Source organism: Anolis carolinensis, chromosome 3, assembly GCF_035594765.1.
Source record: "Anolis carolinensis isolate JA03-04 chromosome 3, rAnoCar3.1.pri, whole genome shotgun sequence".
Taxonomy (NCBI): domain Eukaryota; kingdom Metazoa; phylum Chordata; class Lepidosauria; order Squamata; family Dactyloidae; genus Anolis; species Anolis carolinensis.
In genome coordinates, this window is record NC_085843.1 from 261,123,157 (window position 1) to 261,144,190 (window position 21,034).

General features: G+C 40.2%; 1 long non-coding RNA gene across 1 annotated transcript; it reads right to left on the reverse strand.

Moving 5' to 3' along the window:
• Positions 1-988: 988 nt before the first annotated feature.
• LOC134297877 (uncharacterized) lies at positions 989-18,527 on the reverse strand. The gene is made up of 2 exons (XR_010004780.1): positions 14,981-18,527; positions 989-12,007 (listed from the first exon to the last, which is right to left on the reverse strand). It is a non-coding gene; the product is annotated as an uncharacterized LOC134297877 (long non-coding RNA).
• Between the last annotated feature and the right edge of the window lie 2,507 nt (positions 18,528-21,034).

The window sequence follows — 21,034 nt, forward strand, 5'->3', positions numbered from 1 at the left end:
GATGTGGATGAACAAATTGAAGCCAGACAAGAGAGAGTCAGTCAGGCCAGATCAGGGAAGAGAGGCTGACGATGTGATGGATAGAGTTACACTCCCTCTGAAAACACAGGTTTGTTGTTTGGATATGCTTCATGGCTCAGTTTTGAATCGGATGCTCAGGTTTTGACAGTGGCTAGAGTTGCATTTGCACAATTAAAACTATTGCGCCAACTGAATTGGTTAATTGGAATATCTGACTTGGACATTGTGCCTTAGTTACATCCCATTAGGATTATTTTAACACATCCTTATGGGAGTCCGCCTTTGAACAAAATCCAGACAATTCAGAGGGTCCAAAGAGCTGCAGCCAAATTGTGAATAGGAGCTAATTGTTACAATACCATAGATCCCCTGACTGCTGGTTTGTTTCTATTCAATTCAAAGTGATAGTTAATGGTTATGACTTGTAAAGACCTATTTTGTTCAGCTTCAGACTGTCTATAGTGGATTTTCCCATATGAACTTGCTAAAACTCTAAAATCTATGGGAAAGGCACGTCTATTGGACCACTTTCACAGACACACTTAGTGGAAAAGTAGAAAATCTTCTTCATGGCTGTTCTATGGCTACTCTGGAACTGCCTTCCTAGGGAAACTAATGAAAGTATATATTCAATTGTATATAATAATAATAATAATAATAATTTTTATACCCTGCCCCATCTCCCCAAAGGGACTCGGGGTGGCTTACATCTTCAATTCTAAGATGTGTCCTCCCCTCCATAAAAACATCTTTAAAATAGGGTGTGTCTTAGAATCACGAGTGCTTTATACATACAAATAAAGCTTTTTTCCTATTGGTGGTACTGAAATTGGTGTGCATTTTGCAATCAATGGAGTCATAGAATCAAAAAATGTGGTAATAATGCTTATTTATAATGCTCCTTTCACCAAATGACCAAACATCAAATGTACCGGTATACGATCAAAGACCACAAAACACAACCCAATACAATAAAACCCTTGTATTCACAAGATCCATGGTTCCATTGATCCATGTCTGACAAAATATGTCTTCTCTATGCATTATCTAGATCCACCAGTGTGACTCTGTTGTATACTTGACTGAAATTCCTTTCTTTCAATAAGGTTTGCTATTATTCACATTTTTGTGTATCCACACTATGTTGCCATCAGCTCTTTTGGATGGAAGATATAAAAAAGTGGAATATTCCAAAATGGTCTGTTCTTGAGACTTGGTCTCTGTTGAAACACTTCACAATTCTTTGTTTGTTTGCCCAAATATGATAATACACAGATCAAATATAGGAATTCCATTTTTCACAGTGTTCTCAATGACAAAGGTGTTATAAAATTCCATATATTTTGAACAACTCTGATGCATTCTTTTGTGAGACTGTTGCAAATTTTGTCATTGAGATTAATAACTTTTATGTGATTTCCTTTTGTTGTACTGTATATACCACTGTTGTATGTCAATTTTGTTGTTGTATGCCAAAAAGGCTGTATGTGTGTGCCATATTCCCTCATGGATATGGAAGTTGTACTTTATAGATACCACAACATTACACCAGCCACTTTCTATTCCAACAACATCAGGGACAACTGAGCTGCATTGTCCGGCAAATCAAAAAGAAAAGTCTTCAGCACCTTTTACAAATAGGTGAAATTCTCTTCCAGTTAAAGGACCAAAAGAAGACTATTTCACAGATGTAGTGCGGGATTTGATAAGCTTCGAAACTTGACAGAGCTGTGCATGCCAGTTGGATAGATAATAATCCATTTTAAATTCCAAAATGGTACAGATTATGTTATCTGAGCTGTCAGGTACTGGCAGAGAGTAGAGTACAGAGCCTAAAATACATGAGCCAGAAGTTTACTTGGCCCAGGATTTAACTAGGCTGGCTTTATCTTAGCTGTCCTCTCACCCTCGTCTAAATATGTTTCTATTCCAGCAGACATTTGGGAACTGGGGGTTCTATATAAAGGATTTTCTGTTTTAATGCTGTAGTGTTTTAATGAATGCTTTTAAATGTATGCTGCATGAGACTTTAATTCTACCTTTGTGCATGTTCTCAGCTAGACATGGTTTTTCTTGTATCTCTTTCTATTCTGTAAGCCATCCTGAGTCCTAGCCTTGGGGAAAAGATGAGATATAAATAAAGTGATGGATTGCTTCCAATCTCTAGGGATGAGAATAAGTGTAGTTCAACAACAACATCTGGAGGACACAAGTTACCCAACCTCAGTTTGGAAGGGGTTTTTCTAAGACAACATGAACCATGCTAGTTAATTTATTACATGTCACACATGTAAAAAGTCTAATTTAAAAATTAATCCTGTTTCACTCTCGCCCTGTGAATTCAAGCTAGATGATTTCTCCCTACAGCATTTATATTTGATCAGAAAGCTTCAAGAGTTCAGCTTCTCTCATGCAGAAAAAAAGAGAGTTCAGATTGTGTACAATGCCTAATTAACTTATGTCATGAAATTTTAATAGGCTTCTGTGATAGCCATTAACACAAGGAGTTTCTAAAAGGACTGGGTTTTTGAAAACAGAGTTTGGGTCTACTGGGAGGCACTAGCCCTTGCAGCCGAGAAAGAAAAGAGCATCCCATTTTAGAGGCATTGATATCCCTGGTATAAAGATGAGATACCATAAAGGGAAACCATTATGATGGATGCATTTGTACTTGGCTTGGCATCTGAACCTCTCTCAGACATTTAGCTTGCCAATATAGAGACAGGAACTACTTCTCTGTGTGAGGGGTGCTAAAGGTAAAGGTTTCCCCTTGACATTAAGTCAAGGGGGGGTGGGGGTGGGTCCTCATCTCCACTTCTAAGCTGAAGAGCCGGTGTTGTCTGTAGCTGCCTCCAATATCATGTTGCCAGCAACATTACCATTACTTTCCTGCCAAAGCAGTACCTATTGATCTACTCACATTTGCCAGTCAGTCAGTAGCCTTTATTTCAATCAACAAACCATTGGCTAAAGTCAAGTGAGAGTACAATGATGGAATACAGCATTTAAATTATTTGTGACATTGCATTTGGTTTATAGTTAATGATAACAAGTATCTCCATTCGCTATTGGTTAAAGGACTATCTTTATAATCTAAAACAAGAACTGATTACTCCTAGGTACTCTTTGTTACACTCTCAACACTTACAGATTTTTCATGAAGCACTTGCAGCTTTTTGCTGCTGCAAAGGGAAATTTGGCACCTGCTCCGTTACCTTTCTGTCAAGATCAGACAGGAAATAACTGCAGTACCAATTTAGGGTTCTTCCTGGCCATTTGGTGAGTAGAAGGGATATTAACCTTAGTCTTTCATCCTTGTAAATTGTACAAATAAAAAGTACATGTATTACAGTTTCGACTTTACCCTCCCCGCAAGGGCATGTTTTGTGCTCGTATTCAGTGCCTTTTTATCTATCCTCTAGTATGGCTGATTTCAGTGCATTAAATCTGGCCCAACTAAAAGCAAGGTGACATTTTGGGATATTTAAATTTTCTGGCTATTTAGTATCTCCCAAAGAATTAAATGTTAGGCCTAAACTTAATGGGGAGCATGGGGAGTGTAATGAACCTTACCTATTAGGCCTAGAATGAAGCCTTGGTGGCAGTGAGTAAGGCAGCTTCCATTTTGTTGAGGAAGGCCAGGCAGCTATCTTGAGTGTGGTTAGAAAGGGGGAGGAGCTTAGAGAGAGATTCTTAGGATTGGCTAACCAGAGCAGATGGGAGGAGCCAAGTCTTAGAGTGCAGAAAAAAAAGAGCTCCAGGCAGTTCTGGTTTGAGGTTTGAAGAAGTAGAAGAGTTCTGTCTGAGGGTTTGAAGAGAGCAGTTTGGTTTTGGAGTTGGCAGAGTTTGTGTGTGAGAGAGAGGACTGAAAGCTGTGGAAACTGACAGGTTAAGTCAGGCAGCTTGGATCTCTTGACTCTCACTATTGGGCTGGTTAATAGAAGGACTCTAGGTTAGAGTTAATTAACAACCCAGGGGAACTCGTGTCTATTCTCAGCAAATAGAGCGAGGGTTTTTGTGACCAATAGAGATAGATTGGTTGGTTGGAACTGTTTGAAACTAAGTGAAGTAAATCTGAAACATACAATTCAGTTAAGCTGAAGAACGTCTTAACCAATTACGCTTATGAACCTCTCTGAAGTAATCATTTACCTGTTTTCAAGAAAATAAATTTTTATTCTATTTTTCAACTTTCAAGAGCCTCCACAGTGTATATTTTTCATCAAGAAGTCTTAATAAAAGTTCCAGCAATACAACAATAAAATACCACAGAAAAGCCTCATAGTGAACATCAGTTTGGGAGTTTGGGGCGAAAACGGTGTGGCAGAAAATGGAATGAAGTTTGCCTCAAACACATTTAACAACAAAAATCCTAAAGACATTTTAGGTTGGTGGCAGCTACCAGTTTTAAAAGAAAATCTGTTATAATTAGTCTCTCAGCCTAGCCTCCCACTTGCTCATTTCCATTATATTGGTGGCGGAGGTGGGGTATATTATTATATAAAAGATTCCCCCCGCCATCATTTCCGTTATATTGGTGGCAGTGGTGGGATATTATTAAAAGATTTCCCCCTTGCCCCATATTTCTTTATAGGGAGCATGCCAGAGTCATTGATCATATTTGCATGTTTTTGAACTGCTAGGTTGGCAGAAGCTGGGGCTAACAACAGGAGCTCACCCGGATTCAAACCATCTACTTTCAGTCAGCAAGTTCAACAGCTCATCAGTTTGACCTGCTGCACCATTGGGGGCATATAGAATGGCAAAATCAAAGTTTGGTTTTTAGATTTTAAACAAATATTTTTAAGCAATGAGAATTCATTAATAAAGAATCCATGGGCACAGAGGGCTGACTGCGTAGGCTTATTCAAGTTTGTTCACACTAACTGGCAGCTATTCTAGTTTCAGCTAGTAGTCTTTCCTAGACTTACCAGGAGATTCTAGAAGTGAAACCTGAGATATTCTGTATCCAAAAGTATATGGTATACCACTGAGCTATAATATCTCACAATTTCAACACACTTACTGCATGTAGGCTGTACAAGTAAGTATATAAAACAGTAAGTAATGGAGATATGTTTTAACAATGTTTCCACTATTAGGGGAGAGAGAAAATTTTCACTTTTGCAGAAAAGAGGTGTAATGTGTTCTTTTGGCTATCTTGGAGTAAGCTTCATTGTTAAATCATTTGTCTCTTCTGGGTATTAAAAAGAGTCTGCCTGTTCTTTCCTGATAGCATCATTTCAAATAATTCTTTTAAAAGCCCCATCCCAAAGTAATATGTGAGGTTCTGTTTACAACCAAAGAGAATCAGTTGATAACATCATTGTGAGTTGCATATCTAAGGGTATTTATTACCATTAATGATACATATCTCATGGCAGTGACGTGAATAAAAGGAAGTGAGCTGAGACATTCTTAATATGCAAATTTTATGAGCAAGACCCAATCACAGTGTCTTCCTCACCTCCATACCTTCCCATCAGAACTGAAGACATCCTGTGTCTAAGTTATATTGAGTCAACACTCCTAAATCTAAGAAGTCATTTTTGTTCACTTCCCAAAACTTTAGCGTGATAAGGAGCTACTAGCCATTCTGCTGTGTATGGGAATGTTTTGGATCCCCTTTAACTTTTTCAGGCCAAGAAGAATTTACCCCAGAAATTAAGTGACTTTTTGGGGGGATGGATTATCTGGATTTTAAAAACGAGGGGAATGAAATGACCATTTGGGGACAAAACTGAAACAATTTCACCATCCATAGTTTTGGGGTTGAGAATCACCAGGAGTGTTGGAAGCCTGCAATAACAATCTTGAGGCCACTTGCCCACTGACTTGCCTTTTCCCCATTGCAGCTTTGTATTAACTTTTGTTCATGCTGATTTATAACTAAATTGAGGCTAAAACTCAGAATCTCAAGCCATGGCTGATACCGAATGAGAGACTCCCTCCTGGGCACACAGAAGACTGGGCAACTTGGAAGGCATTGAACTGACTGTGCTCTAGGACCACAAGATGCAGAACTAACATCAAGAAATGGGGCCACAAAGTGGAGTCCACGACATGTAAATATGGAGATGACCAAGCCACAGACCACCTACTACAATGTAGTCTGAGCCCTGCCCCATGCACAATGGAGGACCTTCTTATAGCAACACCTGAGGCACTCCAAGTGGCTAGCTACTGGTCAAAGGTCATTTAATACAATGCCAGGTTAACTTGTGTTTTTAATATACATTACAACTTTACCCTCAGTTTGCTTCTGATATGACAAACAAACAAACAAACAAACAAATAGGTCATTTAATATAACGCCAGGTTTTTAACTCTGTGCTTTTAATATACATTACAACTTTACCCTCGGTTTGCTTCTGATATGATAAATAAATAAATAATATAACTAAATTGGTCCAAGGCAGCCAAAATGCCAAAGCAAAAAGAGACCATTAATTAAATAGTACAGTAATCATTAACAATCAAAACTGGGTAGTTTATATAGATGAGTTCATATCTATCTGTGTTGAGTAGCAAGGCTTTGTTGTTCTTCAATCACAAGAGATAGCAATGAACCTCTTGATTAATTCACATCCATTCATTCTTATTTAAAAACTAGATACCAATCAGGAAAGATGAGATCCAGCCTGGTATAATAGTTGGAATGTTTGAATGGGACCAGAGTTCAAATGCCCACTTGGCCATGGAAACCCACTAGCTGGCCTTAGGCAAGTCATGATCTCTCAGTCTCTGAGAAAGGCTCTGAGTCATGGTAGATTTGCCTTAGGGTCACCATAAACTGGACATAACTCGAAGGTACACAAACGTAATCATCAAGAAAGACTGGTTTACCAAAAAGAGAAGTAAAATGTTTGTGGATTTGAATGGGAAGTGCACACTCCCTGGAGAATGGTTAACAGAGGCTCGAGGGCTGAATTCCTAGACACTCGCTTTTTGTGGGCTTCTCCCAGGCAACTAGTTGAGTGCAGTAAGGAGAGCATCTTGGGCTAGAAAGGCCTTTGTCTGAACCGGTAGAGCTCTTCATACATTCTTAAAACACAGTGTTATCATCATAAAATAAAGATGCAGCCTTTCCCACTGGACCTTTATTCAAAGTGCATTCAAAATGCTTCCTCAGTTCATAGTGATGGTTTTACTCCAGTTCTGCCTAGTTGTATTCCCCACCCAGCAGCTTTCCTACTCAGGAAAAAAGAAAAAGAAAAAGGGAGCAGCAACAAGATCTTATCTTTTCCTTGGTGGGTGGAAAAGAACCTGGGATGATATATGTATGAAAGGAAAAACCGCACATGGGCAAAATTGTTCCGCATTCTGTGCTCTTCTTCCACCTTGTTTCCATCTTTATAAAACAAAAATGAATGAACAAAACCTGATTCTGTTTTATTTGCCATGCAATACTTGACTATCAACACCAGTTGGAAGAGGCCACAGGGGCCATTGGGTCCAACACAGAAATATACAGCTGAAACGCTCCTGAAAGATACCAATTCAACTTCTGTTTAAAGGCTTTCAAAGTTGGAGATCCCATCGCCCTCCAAGGCAATCTACTCTGTTACAGCACTAACACTACAACAGAATTATTAATGTTTATATTGGACTCTCTTTTCTTGTTACTGGAAGCCATTGGTTTGTGTTCTACTCTCTGGGGTAGCAGGAAACATGCTGGCTCCATCTTCTCAGAAAGCTTTAGTTGTTGCCACAGAGCTTCAAATAACAGTGTAAGTCGGAAGGAATGCTGAATAGTTGGAGAGGGAAGTGGGTTTATTCTTTTTCCAGCAGTTAGTGCTGAACAGAGTTCCAGTTACATGGTCCTTCACCCTGAAGCTTCTATTACCCTGTTTTCCCCAAAATAAGTCCTACCCTGAAAATAAGATCTATCATGATTTTTCAGCATTTTTTAAGATGCTCAAAATATAAGTCCTATTTAAAAAATAAGCCCTTGATATAGTCCAAAAGGTCCCAGGTTCAAATCCCAGGAGTGGAATAAGCACCCTCTGTTAGCCCCAGCTCCTGCCAACCTAGAAGTTCAAAAACATGCAAATGTGAGTAGATCAATAGGTACCGCTCCAGCAGGAAGGTAACGGCACTCCATGCAGTCATGCCGGCCACATGACCTTCGAGGTATCTATGGACAACACTGGCTCTTCGGCTTAGAAATGGAGATGATCACCAACCCCCAGAGTCGGTCACGACTGGACTTAACGTCAGGGGAAACCTTTACCTTATAGTTCATTTAAAAATCAATTTGGAAAAATAAGACTGCCCCTGAAAACAAGCCCTAACACATCTTTCGGAGCAAAAATTAATATAAGACCCTGTCTTATTTTGGGGAAACAGGGTAGCAAAAATACAGAGTTTGTGAACTCCCAGATGTTCTTCCTGGATTGCAATTTTCCTTACTCCTCACCATTGCCTCTGTTGGTTAGAGCTGATGAAAGTTATGGTTCAACAAATGGACCACAAGGCATTTTAGACTGCAACTCCTAGAATCCCCAGTCAACATGTCCAGTAGAGTTGCATCCTTTGCAGTACTCAGTTTCCAGATTAATCCAGCTCAATGGGAAATGGAGTGAAGAAGAATTATTCTATATGAAAAGACAGAAGGTTGTATGAGTGTGGGAACCTGAACTTTTACAATTTAAAAAAATCATCTAGATGTGAAACAGGAAAGGAGCCTAAAACCACTCATAGGTGAGGCGCGAATTGGTCAAGACTGTGACACTACAGGATCCAAATCCCCTTTCAGTGTTACTGAAAAATAGAAAGAGGAAGGGAAACTATAGTTCTGTCTCCCACCACTTGTCATTCCAAAAATAGTAGTATCTTGGAGAAGGGGTTGTCTCCCCCTGTTAACAGCTTGAGCCCTGATCTATTAGACTCAAGCCATGGCTTTTCTGAAAAAAAGTCTTCAAGCCCTGACTCCATCAACTCATCATCTTGTAGACCAGTGGTTCTCAACTTGTGGGTCTCCAGATGTTCTGGCTTTCAACTTCCAGAAATACTAACAGCTGGCTAACTGGCTGGGATTTCTGGGAGTTGTAGGCCAAAACACCTGGGGATTCAGAAGTTGAGAGCCACTGTTGTAGACCTATGTGGACTATAACTGCTATTATCAACCAGCACACATGGTAGTTGTGTTTGCTCTGAATGGTGGTGACTGTAATCCAGTACATCTGGAGAGCACTGGGTCAAAGACAGCTGTTGTCAAATAAAAAATTACTAGAAGAACCATCATCACATTCTGTCAGATCTCATCTGACATCAAGGAACAAAGAATATAAGCAGAGCTTAGAAACATTCTTGTTTAACATTTCAACTCCCAGGTTTCTGCACTGACTATGCTAGCAGATCAATTCTGGGAGTTGTAGTCTGAAAAAGGAACTTCTCTCAACCTCTGGGTTTCTTCACAGTTACTTTTGTCTGAGGTGAGAAGGTGAAATGGCTGCTCACTTCAGCAGCACAGAGCAGAAATTTACAAAAATAGTTTTCGGAAAAATAGTCTAGAAGACAAGGCTCAAATGGGGGCTTTGATAGGTCTTATTCCCCATTCTCGCTCTACCACGCTTTGAGCAACAGAATAAAAATTCTGAAAGCATAAATGGCAAGGGGCAAGATCATGCTTGTTAGCGCTGCCCTCCTGATAATAACAGGCATGACAGTTCCACTTTCTGATACAGTGACTGCACATTTGGCAGTCATATGAAGACTCCTTAAACATATTACCAATATGGGGTCACAGTTCCTCATCACCTAGGACTTCTTCACAGAGCTGCTGAACCCAAAGTCAGCCAAGCTGGGCCAGCCCTCTCCTCAAGCAGAGTGTCTCAGGCACTGGATGTTGGAAAAGCAAATATTACAATAGAATTAAACTAATCACAGTATTAAAACAATTCCTACCTGAAGTTAAATGAATAAAATGCAATTAGGAAGATAAAAGGAGCCCCGGTGGTGAAGTGTGTTAAAGTACTGAGCTGCTGAACTTGCAGACCGAAAGGTCCTAGGTTCAAATCCCGGGAGCGGAGGGAGAGCCCGCTGTTAGCTCCAGCTTCTGCCAACCTAGCAGTTCGAAAACATGCAAATATGAGTAGATCAATAGGTACCTCTCCAGCGGGAAGGTAACGGGGCTCCATGCAGTCATGCCGGCCACATGACCTGGAGATGTCTATGGACAACGCCGGCTCTTCGGCTTAGAAATGGAGATGAGCACCAACCCCCAGAGTCGGTCACAACTGGAATTAACGTCAGGGGGAAACCTTTACCTTTACCTAGGAAGATAAAAATTCTCTTTAAAATAGTTCAGTCAAAACTGTACAGGACACTCATTCTTTAAAAACGTTCTCTTTTTATAGCCTTTCAAAATATTTAAGGTTTCATCCTACTGACAGAAGGACAAGGAGCTTGTCTACGCTGATCCAAAACCCAGATTTGGGCCAGACATCGCTTCTGGATTTCCAAACAACTTTCAGGGACTTCTGGTTTGTAACGTGGGGAAAACATGGTCTAACACTTTTACTCCACATTATGCAGAGGCAGTGAATGCTCTGATACATAAAGTCTAAAATCGATTCCACTTACTTTCTCATCAAAACTTTTTTTGATAGAGAAAGTAGGGTCTCTCCTCCAGATGATCTCAGAGCCCAGGACAGCTTATATAGGGACTTCTCTCCCCATCCTCAATATACTCTACTGTCCTCAGCTATGGGAAAGATTCTGCCTCACCAGTAATATTGAACTAACATTCTAATATTTTTCCAATTAACTTTTCTATGTGAGAATGGGACCACCATCTTGTCCATTGTTTTTGTAAGCTATATATCTCATGCTAGATTTGAACATAGGAAGCATAAATTCTGGCTGTTACATCTATGGCCTTTTCATGCATGGTTACAACCTGGGGATGGAAGGGTTGTCCTATGGTCTAGTCAGCAAGTGATCCAGAAACCAGGTGGTTGGAGGATAAAAGCTGTTGAGTTATTTAAATTGAGGTCCATCACAGGGTATCCACCAGCATGAAGAGAGAATCAGTAGAGAGGACATCAATTGGTCCAGAAATTGGTCAGCAAGTTAATAGTCCTGATAAACAAAGCCAGCAAGAAGTAAAAGAGAGTAATAAATCATAGCCGGTCCAAGGTTAGGAGAACATGAATATGGAAAAGTACTGCTAGTTGCCAAAAAAAAGAGAATCGAAAGTAACAAAGCTGCCAGGGCATGGTTGGAGATTTATAGACAGCTATTCTAAAACACCAGGTGCCTAATTAGGTCAGAGTCAACTACTTCACAATTGCTGGGAACAACACAATCTCTGTTTGTCTTTTCATCACTCGATGAATGATGGTAATAGGACTTTAACATCTGCAGTTGGGTGGCAGAACTCCCTTCAATCTCATCCCCCAGTTTTTTGGTCTATTTTCAGGATTATTGTTATCAGGAGCTCCAGATTATAGGCAATGTCTCCTCCATTTTGTCTGAATCTTCTGACTCCAGAAGAGTAATGTCAGAAGGTGTGTATGATCTGCCCATCTCTGCTAAAACATGTCATCTATACAAAACAAATCTTGAATTATGATTTAACATTTTTTCTGTGCTCATTTCAATGTAGCCCTATTTTATTTAGATCAAAGGGATGGAGGGAGCAGAGAACTAATAGCACAGAGGAGTTAAGGAAATGGGACACATTTTTGTAACTTTTTTATCTTCCTCTGTCTCGCTTCTTCCCCTTCACTCTCTTTCATAATGCCTCGTGCAAAATGCTCTGTTTCGTGTGCAGGCTGCTGCTAATTTCATCCCAGTAGACCCCATGAAACATTGGAGTGACAAATTAATATGTTTTTTATTAAAAAAAAATAAAGGGCTGAAGAAATGGATGGCAAACATGGAGAACACAGCTGGAAGCAGCACTCCTGGCAGGCTTGAAGCGGCTTCTTAGTTATATTGCTTGGTAGAACATCAAGATGTTTTCTGTCTGAAATAAGACCTGTAAAAAGCAGAACCATCATAGCTGACAAGAGCTGCAGGGATCCAAAAAGCAGAACAATATTTTCAAAATGTGATGAGGGGAGAGGGCAATAGAAGCTCATGACTCAAATTTCCAAGGAAACTGTTCCACCACAGCCATGATACTTGCTTAGCACCTTCCTTGGTAAACAGCACTAATTCTGTCATTTTTCTTTTAATGTATATGGACAAAGCATTTGTGGGATAATAATACCTACAGTAAATCAAATGGGTGGGATCCACTGGGGTGTGATGGTTTGAATACTGGACTATGTCTCTGGAGAGAGGGTTCAAATTTTCCACTCAGCTATGAGACCAATTGGCTTTGGGCAAGTCACGTTCTCTCAGTCTTGGCAAATCTCTTCTGAATAAACCTTGCCCATAAAATCCTATGATAGGATTACTGTAAGACAGAAATGACTTGAAGATACAAAATAGCAATATAGAAAAGGACGAATCACTTTCATGGGATTTATTATACCACCATTATATTAATGTACATTGCATGTTTCCACATCTCCGTAACTTACATTTGCACCTATTTAGGTCACTGTGTTGTCAAAGGCTTTCATGGCCAGAATCACTGGCTTGCTGTGAGTTTTCCGGGCTGTATGGCCATGTTCCAGAAGCATTTATATATTTATTTATTTATTTATTATTTCGATCATTTGTATCCCGGCCCATCTCACCTGAGGGAACTCAGGGCGGCTTACAAGTGGCAATTAATGCCATTACACTGTAATACAAAGCATTCTCTCCTGATGTTTCGCCCACATCTATGGCAGGAATCCTCAGAGGTTGAAATCCACACACACATGGAAAATTTCAACAGAAAGAAGAAAACAATGAAAATGAACAAAATCTGGCTGCCAGTATTTAAAAAACTCTAAAATCAGGACAGTAAACAAAGAACAACTCTCAAAAGTCAGGGAAATTCGAGGCATGAAACAATCAGGGCCAGCTAACACTTCCCAACAAAGGATTCCCCCAGGCAGGAATTAGCCAGGCCTTGAGCTGTAAGACTATTAAATGCTAGTCAAGGTGATTAATTACAACATTCACACTTACTTTCAACAGACAAAAGTTATGTCTCCCTCCCTGGACCTTCCACTGATATATAAACCTCCCTTGCTTAGTTTCCAATATACCTCACAACCTCTGAGGATGCCTGCCATAGATGTGGGTGAAACGTCAGGAGAGAATGCTTCTGGGTCACAGCAACCCACATATGTCCCTCCTTTTTATTCATGTAGGGCATTGGACTATCAAACTCATTGATCTGTCTATCTTGACTACACTGTGTGGCAGTGGTAGTTAGGGGTTCAGACAGTTGTTTTTGCCAGTCCTAACCTGGAAACGCCACGGAGTGAACTCTTAGAACCATAAGACACAATATTTGTTTCATTCTACCAATGTTTGCATGTGTGTTGGGGAAAGGGGTAGCCATTTACATTCTGGCATTGAACTGATAGTTTCCTTATATTGAAATAACCAAATAAATGCTGGTGCTTACATGCTTTGCTTAAGATTAGGAAATGACCACAATCATAACTCCAACAACATAAACAACAAGCAAAACATTTAAACTCTGTTAAAAAAGGGAAGAGAAAAGAGAAAGAAGAAAGAAAGAAAAAAGAAAAGAGAATAGGGAAGGGGGAGATAAAGTAGGCTTGCTGCTTTTCTACTACCCAAGTAATTTCAAGGAATTATATAATCCGCCACTACTTTTATATACATCATAATATTTGGAGACAACACACGTCTTGCCTCCAAGGCCTTTTAGAGGAAACCATTGGCTCTTGTAGCCAACTCCTCTATCTCCATAACTATTAGCCTAATCACACAAGCATTTATCCACTTTAAATCTGGTTTCTGCCACCTGTAGAATTCTGGGATTTGTAGTTTGGTGAGGCCCAAGACCTGTTTGGCTGAGCTGTTTAAAGGCTCCTCCCTAAAGTGGATCCAAACTCTAGTGTGATGAGGTCAACTGAGCTCCTTGCTCCAGACCACAGTTTATGATGCCAACAAGAAAAGTCTCCACATGTCAAGCTGTTCTTCATCACACAAGAGCTGAGTCAAGAAACATAAGGCAATGCTCAAGGGTAGGATTTCAATAAATCCTCAGTGTGAATTAAATTTACATTTATTTGAGCGGAGTTATTAAAATAACCACAGCTTCGTAATAGTGGGTATTATTAGCAATCAGAAAAGTTGGGAAATACGGTTCTCATGAACTGTGGAAGTTGTGAATGCTTGGAAATAACATCTACCTTGCAAGCAACATCCTCTCCCAAAGAAAACAGGTTTTTTTTGGCTTGGCACATCCTTGGGGTGTTTTGCCATGTGCACCCTCCCTGTTCCGCCTGGGTCAAGCTGACATAAGATGTAATACAACCCACAGAGGAGCTGTTTACCCTGAGCTGTCTCTGGTTTTGCGGAAAGGTTATGTGTCTCCATCATAATCACAGCTCATTAGGAGCACATGTTCCTAGTTATTGAATACCACTCCTTGAATGGGTAACTGTGGCCCCATACAGTTGATATGAATATTCTAAAATTTAAAGGTCAAATAAATTAAGGAATTGACGGCTGTGTGTTATTTAGGATATAAATATGATCCAAATGGTTGGTTTATTTCATGTAGTTCAGATATACTGTTTACTTTGTCTCTGCCATGGGCACATCTTTTCTGTAGTAAGGTAAGCAAAAGGAGCACATCTCATATGGGCACGGGAGTCCCAGCAAAATGACTTCCACTGAGAACCATTTGAATAGTTGTGAGTCTTTTTTAATATTCCAGTAGTTTGAAGAAGGCTATGCTAGGTGACACCTGGAATGCATAATCACAATTTCTGTATATTATCCTCTATACATTTGGTAGGATGTGATATAAGGATGAAGGTCACGATATGGAGGGCATATGGGACCATACAAACAAACAAAACATACTCACCATGTAGCTGCCTTGATACACCACATGATGTCCAACTCCGTTAACAATGAAAGTCCTTCTTTTAGGCTTTGATGTGACATTACAAAACTCAGTTTCCAGGGCTTTCTATACCAGGACTTCTTAAACTTTTTCCATTCTCAATGCCTTTCCATCTGAGACATTTTTACATGACCTCAGGTATATAGGAAAATAAAATTGGCATATAAATTAAACATTTGCTGATTATAAATCAACATTTGCAAGTCTTGCTAAACAGGATAATCTCCCTTTTTATGAAGTACATTTTCTGCAGAGTCCATTGTAAACACTGCACGCTAACAGATTTGTGTAAATGCCTAAAATAGCCACTAGGTTGCCAAATCTTTCATGACCCCCTATTTGGGGTTGGAACCCACAGTTTATGAAGCAGTGGTCTATACCATCAAAATAACCTAGTTGAAAGTCAGATCATTCAGCCCCGGAGTTGCCTTGGATTCACCCCATTATGGACCTCTTCCAGAGCTAGCAATGCACATGGTATGGTGTTAGCATAAGTTCCTTTTTGAACTATAATTCCCTGAATCTCCGCAACCAGCATTCATGTAGTCCAAAAAAAAGTAATATTTCCAAGCCTTGGAAAGGAGGCAATTAAGCCAAAAATCTGGTGGCGAGATCCACTCTGTTCTCCTGTGCTTTCAGAATGGAAATCACACATGTTGAACAAAACCTCAAGCACATGGAAACAAGGCAAGCAATAGCAGAGAAATAGATCGGGCCATTTAAGCACCAAATTGCTGGTGTGCAAGCTGTAATTTAATCAGAAGTAATGCTTATGCATGTCTCTCAATTTCAGAGCTGTTGTGACAGCTCTTTGATAATACTGTATCCCCTTTCAGTTTTGCTGTGTGCAGAACCGTGTTCAGCAGTCTATTTATAGGCCAGTAAACAATGCTTCATATGCAATCTGCTGGGGAACAATTATAGTGAAAAGTGGTTTGACTGGCTTCATTGTGGAATTGTTTTATTTATTTCTCTTAGGTTCTTCCACTCATCCCCCACTCCACCCGCAGACTAAGTTGGTTCTCATTTATCACAAGCACAGCTGGTGGAGTCAAGTGAAAGGGAGGGTGAGTCGGCAGTAAGGGTGTTAGCTTGGGAAATGGGGAAGCTATCTATCATTTTTCTCCCCCATAGGCTGCTCCATAATAGGTTGATAACACTTCCCTAAGTCACATTGCAATTTTAAAATTAAGGCTGTCATGAAACATAACAAGAGTTAGAGCTGGGATAAGTTACTGTTTTGGACTCTGTCTCTCAGAATAATCTCGGAAAACATGGCAACTGGTCAGCTAGTTGAGGGATTCTGGCCCTTGCAATCTTTAGGAAATTTCTGGGGATTCTGGAGTCTTTAAAAAGTAGTGTTCCCACATTCTGCTAACAGTGATCCTAATGTTCATGTTGTGACAATCTTTTATAGCCAGGGTGGCACCATCCCTTCACGAGGTGAAAGTACATACCGGTATTAACAATATTAGAAACACTCAAAAATCAAAAGCATATGCAAAGTGAAATGTCCAGTATTACAAAAAATAGACCAATTGGGCAAGAAATGTTAGTGAACAATTGTGAAGCAAAACCCAAAAATTGGAATAGGAGGCCAGGAGGCAGTGGTAGAAGAACGAAGTGGCTGAAATTGTGGAGTGCAACATTCCTATTTCCACAGTTTTACAGCTCTTTGAGTAGCATTTGTTATGAAGCCAAACTCCTAGTGGCATCCACACATTAGTAAGAAGCATTAGTGTGCCATTATGACATAGTGTTTTGCTTTTAAGGATTAGGAGCCTAGGATTGTTGCTGTGTGTGTCTTCAAGTTACTTCGGAACTATGGCAATCCTAGGGTCGTGGGGTTTTCTGAGGCTAACCAATTTTTATAATAGCCAGGTGAAGCATCCCGCTTCACTTGACTTCGTCACCAAAATGTAGGGCAGCTGGGCCAAATCCATCACCCCGCATACTGCTCCCTCAAAGCGACCCAGACAGTGCAGAAGTGTGCTGGCTCCATTGGATCCAATACAACATGGGAAGCCTCCTGTGTTGAGAGGGAAGCATGGTACTACGTGTTCCCTCCGTCCTCCAGCTAGAGTGGAGGACGCATTGTATGTCACTTTCAGAGGTAAGTGTGATGCGGTCGTAGGACTGTGTTAATAGTCCAAGGTCACCCAGTCGGTTTCCATGGTTGAGCGTGGATTTGAACCCAATTTTCCAGGGTCATAGCCCAATTCTCAAATTGTTAAGCCACACTGGTTCCTGGACTGTAGGATACAGGTTTCAAATCCATGCTCAGTCATGGAAACCCACTGGGTGATGTTGGACAAATCACACTTTCCCAGCCTCAGAAAAAAGCAAACAGAAACCTTCTCTGAAGAAATTTTGCCCCATGACTGATTCTCCTCAGGGTCACCATAATTTTGACAAGAAGGAACACAACAATAACAACAAAAGATTTCAGGGACTCACATTCAGGAAAATATCTTCTATATACTACCATCCCTGCAAGAACATTTTTATGAGGACCATAATGTGCTTAGTCTTCATGGATGTTTCTGATTCTTTTGACGGGGATGAAAGATCTTGGTTGGGAGATTCTGACTGCTGTAATCCAAAATGCTAACTTTTCTAAACTTTGCCTGAAAAGCTACTATTATGGTTAAGAAACTTCATGTGCTTTCTATCACAGTGAACAGAAAATGTGTATAATGCTATTTGCTATGGAAATCTACTAAAAGCCCTGGAAACCCTGAGCCTAAAATCATTAGCAAAAACAAAAAAGATGCACACAAGGACTTCCTTCTTCCCATCATCTGTTAGTGTTCCAAATTTTTCTCTTCACACAAATCATCACTCTGAGAGTTTGTGCTGACTCTTAATGTGAAGTCTGCAAAGAAAAGTCTAAAAGTACAGCAAGAAATGGAGGAGTGAGTGAAAAGACAGTTTTAAATAGACCAAAACTTGAGAAAGTTACAGACAGCGCCTGGATATAGCGTGAGCTGCAGCTGGTCAGCACAGGGGGATGTGGCTGGCACCCATCCGTGTGACATGCACATTTTTGGTGAGGTTCCTCTCCATGCGAAAAATTGCTGCGTGCTACAAAACAGATGTCATTGATTTTCTGATGCATCTCTCTAGCTCCTCTCGGCAAGAGATTATTTTCCTTCCTCTGCTAAAATCCCTTCTCTGCACCCTAAGAGATACAGGGGCATCCATCATCCCATCATAAGCTTCACTCAAATACTGATAGTCTGTTCTAGCCTGCTGATGCTTGGCTTCCTTAGAATACTTCCCAGCATCCTATATGGCTATGAAAAGCAGCTACCTCTCCCTTGTCCTTTGCAAATTAAAAAAGGAAGCTCTCTGAGCAGGCATGCTTTCCAACACGGCAGAAAGGACTCTTTTCATGCCAGCATTTCACATCTGACGTGTGACAAGTATCGTAGCACAACTTTAAAAAAAAAAACCCTCCTTTCTGCATCTTCTAAGAGCAAACTGTCAATTGAAAGGAAGGAAAAAGAGAGGGAGGGAGGAAGACGGCTGGTTCAATAAGCTTGTGTGAAAGCAAGATGATGATGATGATGATGATGATGATGATTTATAAATCAAATGCACTTTTTCAGGTTGCATTTCTCCATTATTTGTTACTTATCGAGTTAGAAAAAGCAGATGGCCTCAAAAATGGGATATCCTTTTGAAATATAGACTAGTATTTCACATCAGTCACATAATTAAGCATACTTACTGCAGTTTCACACCACTTCAACTGGCATGACTCAATGCTTTGCAATCATGGCAGTTATAGTTTTACAAGGTCTCTAGCCTTCTTTGTCAAAAGTGCTAGTGTGTCACCAAACATCATTCCCACGATTCCGTAGTGGTTTTTTTTTTCATGTCAGGAGCAACCGGAGTTGCTTCTGGAGTGAGAGAATTGGCCATCTGCAAGGACGTTGCCCAGGGGACGCCCGGATGTTTTTTGATGTTTTACCATCCTTGTGGGTGGCTTCTCTCATGTCCCCGCATGGAGCTGGAGCTGAAAGAGGGAGCTCATTCGCGCTCTCCCCGGGTGGGATTCGAACCTGGCAGCTTTCAGATCAGCAACCCAACCTTCAAGTCACAAGGCTTTTATCCCCTAGGCCACCGGAGGCTCCGGTAGTGTTGATACATGGCAGCTAAAGTAGTATCAAACTGCATTAATTCTAGATGCACCCAAGCAACCTCTGCCAATCTAGCAAAACCTGGTACAGTTGATTTCTGAATACAGAACAGTATAGGAAGAGTAAATCTAGCTGGCTGATCCAGAATCTTGGCCATTGTCTGAACTACACATTTGGAACTGTATCTCTTTAAATTCAAAGAGCCAGTCACCAGCCATGCTGGCTGAGGTATTCAAAGAGGTATAATTCAAAAAAGCAGCTTTCTCTAGCGCTGCCCATTGTGGGCCTAAGGAAACCATGCTTCCATCCTTTCCGAGGATGCTAAGAAAATTCTTGTATTTTTAATGCAAAACTATTTATTTACTATATTAATTTATTTACTATACTTTTATCCCGCCCTTCTCACCTCGGAGGGGACTCAGGGTGGCTTGACAATGTGGTAGTAATTCAATGCCTTTATAAAACCATTAACATCACATGAACTACAAGAATAAGAGGGAAATAAAATGGATGTAATACTTCATGCATCTCAGACATTCCCTCAATTATACTTGGCTGCAAAAGGGTTAATTGCTCTCTCCTCTGGGCAATTTGAGAGATGAGATATGTTGGTTTGGATACATATTTCTACTTGTGAAACCCAGGATGGAACAATGGAAACAATAACATTGATGGTAAATGCATTCAATGGATCTATCTATCACCTATATGTCTACACACACACACACACACACACACACACAAATAAATATCAAAGTCCTCCCACAGTTAGATAGGAGACAATAATAGTAAGCCCACTTTTACAAGCCCAAAGGGTACTTCAAAAATGCAGAAAAGCAGAAGTTAATGCTTCTTTCTTTCATGACTAATAATAACATGAAATGTTGAAAAGGTCCTCATTGCACAAAACAGGTCATACATCTTTTTATTAGTTCTGCCAAATTCAGTAATTCTTCCAGAAAGATGTGGAACAACTTTGCTGCTGGGAAAAAATCTTGTAGAGAAACCATTGCATGTGCATGTTTCAAAAAGGTGCCTGCCTTAGCTTATCCTATCAATGCACCTGAACTTTCCAGTTTACTTACTCCATTGTTAATCAGAGTTTTCTTTTGCTTTTTTTTGCTTTTCCAACAGAAAGCTCCTTGATAAGGGCACAGAACTAAATAGTTTCATGCCAAGCACAAAGTGCAGAGAACAAGAAATGCAATTTTCCTGACACTCCTTGCTACATTATTTAAGTAACAAGAAAATGCACCCTCAGTTAAGCACTTATTATTTGCAATGACTGTAAGAGCATTTATAATTCTTTACAATGAATGCTGACATTTCTCAGTTAAGGCTATGTTTCTGAGGTCACCACTTCCACTGGAAGGAACAAACTGAACTTCCTTGTCCAAACTCAATTCATATTCAAACATGACATACATTTTCACCTTGCACAGTCTCAGGCCTCTATCTACACTTACCGTTTATTGCAGTTTGAAGCTAGCTTCAAACTGAGGTGGCCAGGTAGCAAACCCGCATAGAAAGGCACGGAAAAGGTTGTCAATGTGCATCAGTTCTCTGTGGTTTGTGTAATCACTACCTGAGCCTCAAACTGGTTCCAGGATTTCCAGTGTAATCATCTGCACAGTGAAACCACTTTGGAACATGGCCATACAGCTAGGAAAACACACAACACTTCTGAAACCACTTTCTTCAGTACTGGTTTGAAACTGCATTAAATGGTCAGTGAAGATGGGCTACAGTTAACGAATAAGAGGAATCAGGTCCGCTGTTGCTCCATGGGGTACCCAGATCCTGGTATTTCCAGTAAGATAGAAACTGGCATCATATATATCCTCCAACATTTCACAGATGAATACCAGAA